This window comes from Micromys minutus, assembly GCF_963924665.1.
Source record: "Micromys minutus genome assembly, chromosome: 6".
NCBI lineage: Eukaryota > Metazoa > Chordata > Mammalia > Rodentia > Muridae > Micromys > Micromys minutus.
This window is the reverse complement of record NC_137975.1, coordinates 13,153,863-13,161,877: the sequence shown is the minus strand read 5'-3', so window position 1 is coordinate 13,161,877 and position 8,015 is coordinate 13,153,863.

Here is an 8,015-nt window from a genome sequence, read left to right as displayed (position 1 = left end):
TCCTCTACAATACCCCATGAGAGTCTGGGTGCTTCCAGTGAGCTCGAGGGATCCACAAGTTCTCACACCACTATGTCCAGCCCTTTTATGTCAGTTCTGGGGATCGAATTCAGGCCCCACCTTTTGCTCTTGCACAGCAAGTGACTTACTGACCAAGTCATCTCCCCAGCTCTATGGCCTCCTTTCTCTGGTGTTGAAGGAAGCTCACAATGGCAGCCTGCCCTACTTCACCCCGCCAGATGAAAAGTATAAAAAGGTCCTGTGCTACGTGGGTTGTGAGCAGAGAAAGGCAGATACTCTGAGTGAGACTGTGCTGTCACTTGGTAGGGAACAATAAAGTCAGAGAAAAAAAATAACATCAAAATGCATAGTCTTCAGCTCAAGTGAACCTTGACCTTGTCTACTTGTTCTAGCTCAGGCCTGAGAGAAGAGACGGAACAGAGGAGACATGCTGGTGATCAGGAGCTGAAGAGCTGGGAGGATAAATGGATGTGAAGTTGACTTTCGCTGAAGGAATCCAATAATACCATCCTTTGGAATGTCCTCGAAGTTCCAATTGCTGTCTTTTGGTTTAGATTAAACCCTGCACTAGTTTGCCAAGTCTGAAACACACTCGGCCCTCACTCGGTATATGTTCTGAGCTCAACTTGAACTTTATGAGGTGCAAGTTAATTTGCATTTGGCAAAATGCAATTTCCTGTTTCTAAGAAAAAGGGACTTTAAAGATTTATTTAAGAGACTCAAATGGCTTCCTGGACATCAAATAGCTCTTACAAAGCAATATTTTAATACGTTAAGTGTAAATTAATTGAAAACACATGAATCTGATTTCCCTTGAACTGCAGATGGGTTTTTACAAATAGAGAGGTGGGGGGGATGGCTTGGCAGTGGGGCTGGGGGATTTTCTCTTTCCAAAAAGCTTAGGAAAGTAGATCAAGATGTTAGACAAGCCCTTCCACACTCCAGGGTTCCCCAGCTCGGATTGTGTATCTCGGAGAATCTTGTTCATAAACAAAGGGAGGGTTCCAAACCCACTCTTACCCACTCAGTTTTCTGCCTCTGCTGGGCCTCATCTCCTTTCCCCTATACCTCCCTCAGAAATTCCAGGGCTCCAGTTTCCTTGAGCCCTCCTCACAGCTTCCAGCTTTGGCACCATTGCTAACACACGTGACTGCAGACCGGGCAGTTGGTCTCTCTCCACCCTCAGCCTCACTCCTAGGACCTCTTGCTAATTTCACAAACCGTCAGATTCTCACCCATTGTGCTGACTGGCACCTGCACCTCTGAACCGAAGAAGACCTGAAGCTGACTACCAGGATGAAAACACCCTTTACATCCTTTCTATTGGATGCTTAAAACCATAGGAGTGGCTGCACTGGAGGTTGTATTATGGTCTGTAGACTGGGGGTGCAACTGAAGGCCATTAGGGGAAAATGGCATCTACCCACTAAGAAGTGCTGGGAGCTGGGGAATAGGAAACTTGACTTAACTACTTATTAACTTGACTTAACTGCTTTTAAAACATTCACACTTTCAGACCCAGTGAGCACAGTGAGGGAAAGCTAAATGAGAGTTTCATCTGAAATTTGGGGGCAGGAGTATTATATACAAAGATTTACATCTAGTTAGAGATAAATATGAAAAGACATTGTCGGAGTGAACACAGCAGTGTGTATACAAGGCTCCTTTGGAGAGATCAAAGGACAGATGTGCTTTGGGGGCTTGAAAATGTTTTAATTGAGTCTATGAAAAGCACTTGCTGTGAAAGTGTGAAGACCTGAGTTCAAACCCTCACAAACCAAATAAAGTCAGATGCACATCTTTAATCTCAGCACTCCCACAGCAAGAGGGGAGGCAGAGGCAGGAACCTGGAAGCTCTTAGGCTTGCTAGCCTGGAGTATGGAGCAACAAGCAACAAGGAGCCTCTTTGTCAAACAAGGTCGATGAGGACCTACAACTAAGTTCTCTAATCCCCATGCCTGTGCTGTGGCATGTGAACACTTGTTTCACACACATGAACACACACACACACTCAGAGAGACAGAAAGACAGACAAACAGACAGAAACAGAGACAGACAAACAGAAAGAGACAGAGGAATTATCTGGGGCTGGAGAGATGGCTCAGTAGTAAAGAATGTTTCCTGTTCTTGCAGGAGACCTGGGTTTGGTTCCCAGCATCCAGACAGCGGCTCCCAATAGCTCATAATTGCTGTTTTAGAGGATCGGCTGCCATCTTCTGGTCTCTATAGGCTTTTACATACATAAGGTGCACAATAACTCACAAAGACTCAGCGTACACATAAATATATATAAATGAATAGTTTTCGTTGTGCTTAGAAATATATAGCATGAAATTTACTGCTTCAGTCATTTGAAATGCCTGGCTCATTGCTAGTGGGTATATTTACACTGTTGTGCAACTATACCTAGGGTCCACTTCCAGAACTTTCTCTCATCTTCTCAAGCTAGTCAAACCCATCCATGTGTGGCCAACCTTCTAATATCACAACACACTGCAAAAATCTGTTGGGTATTCTGTTTTAGACTCTTTTGGATACACTCTCAGAACTGCTGAGTCATATGTTAGCCCTATTTAGATTTTTTTTTCTATTTTCAAGATATGCATGGTGTGCAGGTAAGTGAGCATGTGCTGCATGTGTGTAGATGCACATATTTGAGAGTTGTGTACATGGCTGCACATGGATGTGAAGACTGAAGTTGATGTCCATAATCATCCTCAATAACTCTTCGACTCATTCATTGAACCAGGGCCTCTCAATCAAGCTAAGCGTGCAAGATATGGCAAGTCTTGCTACCCTGCTTGATCTGGGCATCCCCTTTCTCTGCCTTCTGAGGCTAGAATTTCAGGCAGGCTGCCACACCCAATGGGCATTTATGTGTGTGTCCAGGGATCTACACTCTGGTCCTTATGTTGTGTGGTGTGCACTGATAACAGTCTGGCCATCTCCTGGACCCGCTGATTTAATTTTAAAGGAACCATAACTGTGATTTCTACAGCTGTTGCACTGTATTCTGTTGCTATCAGCTATGTATGAGCATTCCAATTCTTCTAAATCAGTAGACATCAGTTATTTTCTATGTTCTTTTGTTTTGATTTTTTAATAACAGCCATCCTGGTGTGTGTGGTGTATATCTCTCCCTAGATTGAATTCAAATGTTCTTAATGACAAGTAATATCTTTTTATGTGCTTACTGGCCATGGGACTATATATCCATTCAGAAGAATCTTTACTGAATTTTAGTTATTGTAGAAGAATACCCTAACAAAAAAGCAACTTTCCAAAGAAAGGATTTATTTTGGCTTACAGGCCAAAGTGATGGAGTCCACTGTAGTGGAAAGACATGGACAGCAGCAGGCTGTCTATCATGAGGCTGGGCTAGCAATCAAGAAGGGATTTTACAGGGAAAGAACAGGAAGTAGGACCAGGATTATAACTATCACCACCCCCACTCCTGGCAGCCATGTTTCCTCTAGCAAGTCTCCACCTCCTAAAGGTTCCATTACTGTCCTGAACAGCATAGGGCTGAGGATCCAATGTTTAAACACAAAAGCCTATGGGAGATATTTCATACCCTAACAACAGGATCTTTTGCCCATATTATTCTTCCTCCTTCTCCCTCTCTCTCTCCCTCTCTCTCCTCCCCCCCCCCGTGTGTATGTGTGTATGTTTTTTCTGTGTCTTCTCTCTTGTGTGTGCATACACATGTGCACATGTGCCTGTGAAGGCCAGGAATCAATATCGAGTATCTTCCCTACCTACTGTCTGTCTTTCCTGCCCCCCTAACTCCAGCTGAGATCAGAAGTGTGCAGCGCCATGCCTAGCTTTTTCCTCCTGGTTCTAGGAGATCAAACCCAGGCACCCAGGCTTATACAGCAAGCTGAGCCATCTCCCCTGCTTCCATTGTCATTCTTGGGATGGATGGTCTGTCTCTCATTAAGATTGGCTGGCAGGAAGTCTTTAACAATTTCTGGATATCCATCCTTTATTCCAGGAGCAGACTCTCGAATCTGCCGTTCTTTATCTTGGCCGCTGGTTCTGTTCAGTGTTCTTTGGCGTCTCCTGTTACTGTGTGCATGTCAACGTTCTCACAATAGGCATGTAGACCACCCATTGCCACCTCTTACTGATTATTACTTCTCAGTTCACTCTCCAGCAAGGCAGGAGGAAGTCAATCTCAGGTGATGTAAGTTCACAGTTCAAATTCTGCAGACCACCAGGATTGCAACTGTTACTCAGCCCTTTTGCAAAGATAATGTATGCAGGCTGGAGGCCTAGCTCAGCGGATAAATTGAGTACTGCTCTTGCAGAGGATCAGAACTCAGATCCTAGCACCCGGGTAAGGCAGCTCACAACTACTATGAACTCCAGTTCCAGAGGATCTCATGCCCTCTCCTGGCTTCTGTGGGTACTGCATGCACGTCCACAAACCCACATGCATACACATAAGTATAATACAACTGTTTATTTTGTGTTTGTTGAGTCAAGATTTCTTTGTGTAGTCCTGGCTCACCTGGAACTCATTCTGTAGACTAAGCTGGCCTCCAACTCAGAGATCTGTCTCTGCCTCCTGAGTGCTGGGATTAAAGGTGTGTGCCACTATGCCATATATATGCGCTTTTTAAAAGAGTTTGTAGATGGACTGGAGAGATGGCTCAGAGGTTAAAAGCACTCATTGACTGTTCTTTCAGGGGTCCTGAGTTCTGTTCCCAGCAACCACATGGTGGCTCACAACCATCTCCAATGGGATCTGATGTCTCTTCTGGTGTGTCGGAGAACAGTCCAGAAACTCCAGTTTCTCCTTCACCTAAGGGCCAAGCAGAGTCTCTTAACTGTGGCAAGCGTGCTTTGCACTAAAACACTCCTTGTCTGTCTCCCATTTCCGGACCAGTCCATGGCTCTTCCCAGTACCCCCTTACTTTTCGCACTGTTGAGACAAAGACAGCTTAGAGAAGGAAGAGTTATTCTGACTCGCAGTTAGAAGGCACAGTCAGTCCATCGTAATGGGGGCTTATGGCAACAGGAACATAGGGCAGCTGCTCACACTGCACCCAGTCAGAAAGCAGAGGCAGATAAATAGGGGTGCTCAGCTCACTTTCTTATCATTCAGTCCAAGACCCTAACCACAGCGTGCTAGTACCCACACTTAGGGTAAGTTTTCCCAACCTCAATTACCCCAATCTAGAAAACACCTAGTGCACATGCCCAAAGGCTTGTCTCTCTGGTGATTCTCAACTCCTGTTGAGTTGACATCAAGATTACCCATCACACTCATTTGAAACTGCATTTGTCACTTCTGTTCTTCCTCTTGATTAACGGATAGCTTCAATATTGGCAGGGCTTGTTTCTTACCAACTTTCCTGACTGCGTGGTCCATGGGGGGAAGGAAGCCCATCAGCAGTTTGTGCCCTCCTCTTCCTACAAGAACACTTGCGTTGTCATGACCGGAGCCCTGTAGTACCTGACATGGTACTTATTTAAGTCAAGATTTCAGGGGGAGGAAAGATGGCTGCAGGGATGAACGAATAGGTCAGTCATCCTATGAACCAGTCAGTGCAGGGACTCCCTCGTGAAGTTCGGGTGAGAATAATGATGAGGAAATTATGTTCTCAAACAAACAAGCTGCACCCTTGTTTGTTAAGGACTCTGCTAGGCTGCTTAGCTGATGAGAACCTCTGTGGTTATAGAGAGTTGGGATGTTGCAAGGCCAGAGCCAAATTATCTTGAGGTATCCAAGACTCCTTAAAAGTTATTCATTGTCCTTCTCTGTGTGTGAGACATCCTAGTGAGTATCCCGTAAATCCTTTTGCAATGTACTAACAAGATTTCTAACCTCCCCCAACCGAAATTCATAAAAAGAATGTTATCAGATAACATCTGAGACTTAGAATAGATTTCTCTGCTTTGTTGTGACTACCTACCTAATGTCCCTGCCTCTGTACTTTAAAAGTGCTTTTACTTGCCATTGCTTCTGTTCTATTCCTCTTCTTACTATTTTAATTTTTTAAGTGTATTTGTATATGTAGATGTCTGTGTGAGAGAAGGTGCCATTGGAGGCCAGAAAAGAAGATGGGTTTCCTGGAGCTGGAGTTACAGGTGGTTATAATTTCCCCAGTATGACTGGTAGCCAAACTTGGGTCTTATTTAAGGGCATTAAGCAGCAGCCTTATCTGCTGGGCTCTCTCTCTCTCTCTCTCTCTCTCTCTCTCTCTCTCTCTCTCTCTCTCTCTCTCTCTCTCTCTCCAACCCCGGTTCTGTTTCAAAAAAAACAAAGGGAACCAACCAAACAACTTGTTACCACATTAGAACGCAGATCTGAGGGACTGAGAGTTAACCCGAATCTGTGTTCGTAGGACATGGTCACTCACATTTGGCTCCAGAACAACTCTTCCTCTTATTCCTTTGAAGATCGGAGCTAATGTTTCCTAACATGGGTTTATTCTCACGAACTTTAAAATGCCTTATGTCCTTTAGTTGTTGGTTTTGTTATCACTCTTTGTCTAACTCATGTATACAGTTGGTGCTTAAGAAATTGAGTGATCCATAAAGTATCTAAAGTCACTTGGCTCCCAAGTTGTGTTAATAAATGGGAAGTGGACAATGAATATTGTGAAGCAGAGGCTAGTCTATAAACACCCACCATTGGCTGGAACACATTCAGTAATTCAGTCACTGTCACCATGGCAGCTAGCAACCCCGAGGCTGTGTGGGTGAGGCTAGTACCTGCTAACTCACCCTTCAGACACTTGGAGTTCCCTTATTTGAGTGTCCCAATAAATGCATTCATTTCCTGCTGTCGTCAGAATGGTGACCTGCCTCGACTTTCTCCATCCTTTCCCCTACAGCTCTGACTTACAGGTCACCTTCTGAATGTCCCAGCATCCTCCTACAGTCGGGGCCAGGGTCAGGCTACCAGCATCACACTGTTCTGGTGGGAAACAGAGACCAGATAGAGGGAGGTGGGGAGGCTGAGCCTAGCATAGCACATGCCCCTCAGCAAGATGGAGGAGCTTTTTTGGCCTCCAAGGCCTCCTGCTGGCCAAAGTGCCTGAAAACCTTTCTTGCTTTCTTCTGAAATTTGTTATGAGTCATACAGACAAACTCAATTTATTTTTTTTCAAAGATAGTGGGGTGAGGAGCATACGTGAAGTGTTTGTGCACACTCAGATATATGTAAGGGTGGATGCTATGTATACCCTACATAAGCATATATACACCTTACATACACATGTAAATACATGTATGTAAATACAGAGGTCAGAGTCCAACCTCAAGTGCCATTCTTCAGGCATGACTACCCTGTATTTGAAATAGACCTTTTCACTGGCATGGGGTTGGATAGACTCGACGTCCAGCCCCTGGGATTTCTTTGTTTCTGTCTCCCCCACACTGGGATTACATATACACCCCCACACACACACATCAAGTGAGTTCTAGTGGTTAACTCAGATCCTCATGTTTGCAAGGCAAGAACATTATCAGCAGCCGTCTTTCCTCCCCCTGAAATCTTGACTTAAATAAGTACCATGTCAGGTACTATAGGGCTCCGGTCATGACAACGCAAATGTTCTTGTAGGAAGAGGAGGGCACAGAAATTGTTGTTCCTAGCCACACATACCAAGCAGTTAGCCTTATAACAGCACAGTCAAGAAGCAGCTGCCTGCCAACCAAGAAAATAAGACATGAGCCCTCTGTCTCCAGGGCTCACGCACACAGGCACCCCAGTCTCAGACTTGAATTGCAGCCTCTGGAACTACGAGACCATTTTTCTGTTGTGTAAGTCAGCTAGAATGCAGCATTTTGTTAGTGATCTGAGCACACACCAAGAAAACCTGTGACTTTTGAAGCTGTGAACAATTTTGTTTCTTGCTTTAAAAACATACTGAGACGGGGAATCCGCAGACTGTCCCTGGGGAGTTTCAGAGCACACCCTGTTTTTATAGTGCATTGTGGAATCTTTCGAATCATGAATTGTGATAGTAGGAGCTTTTAGA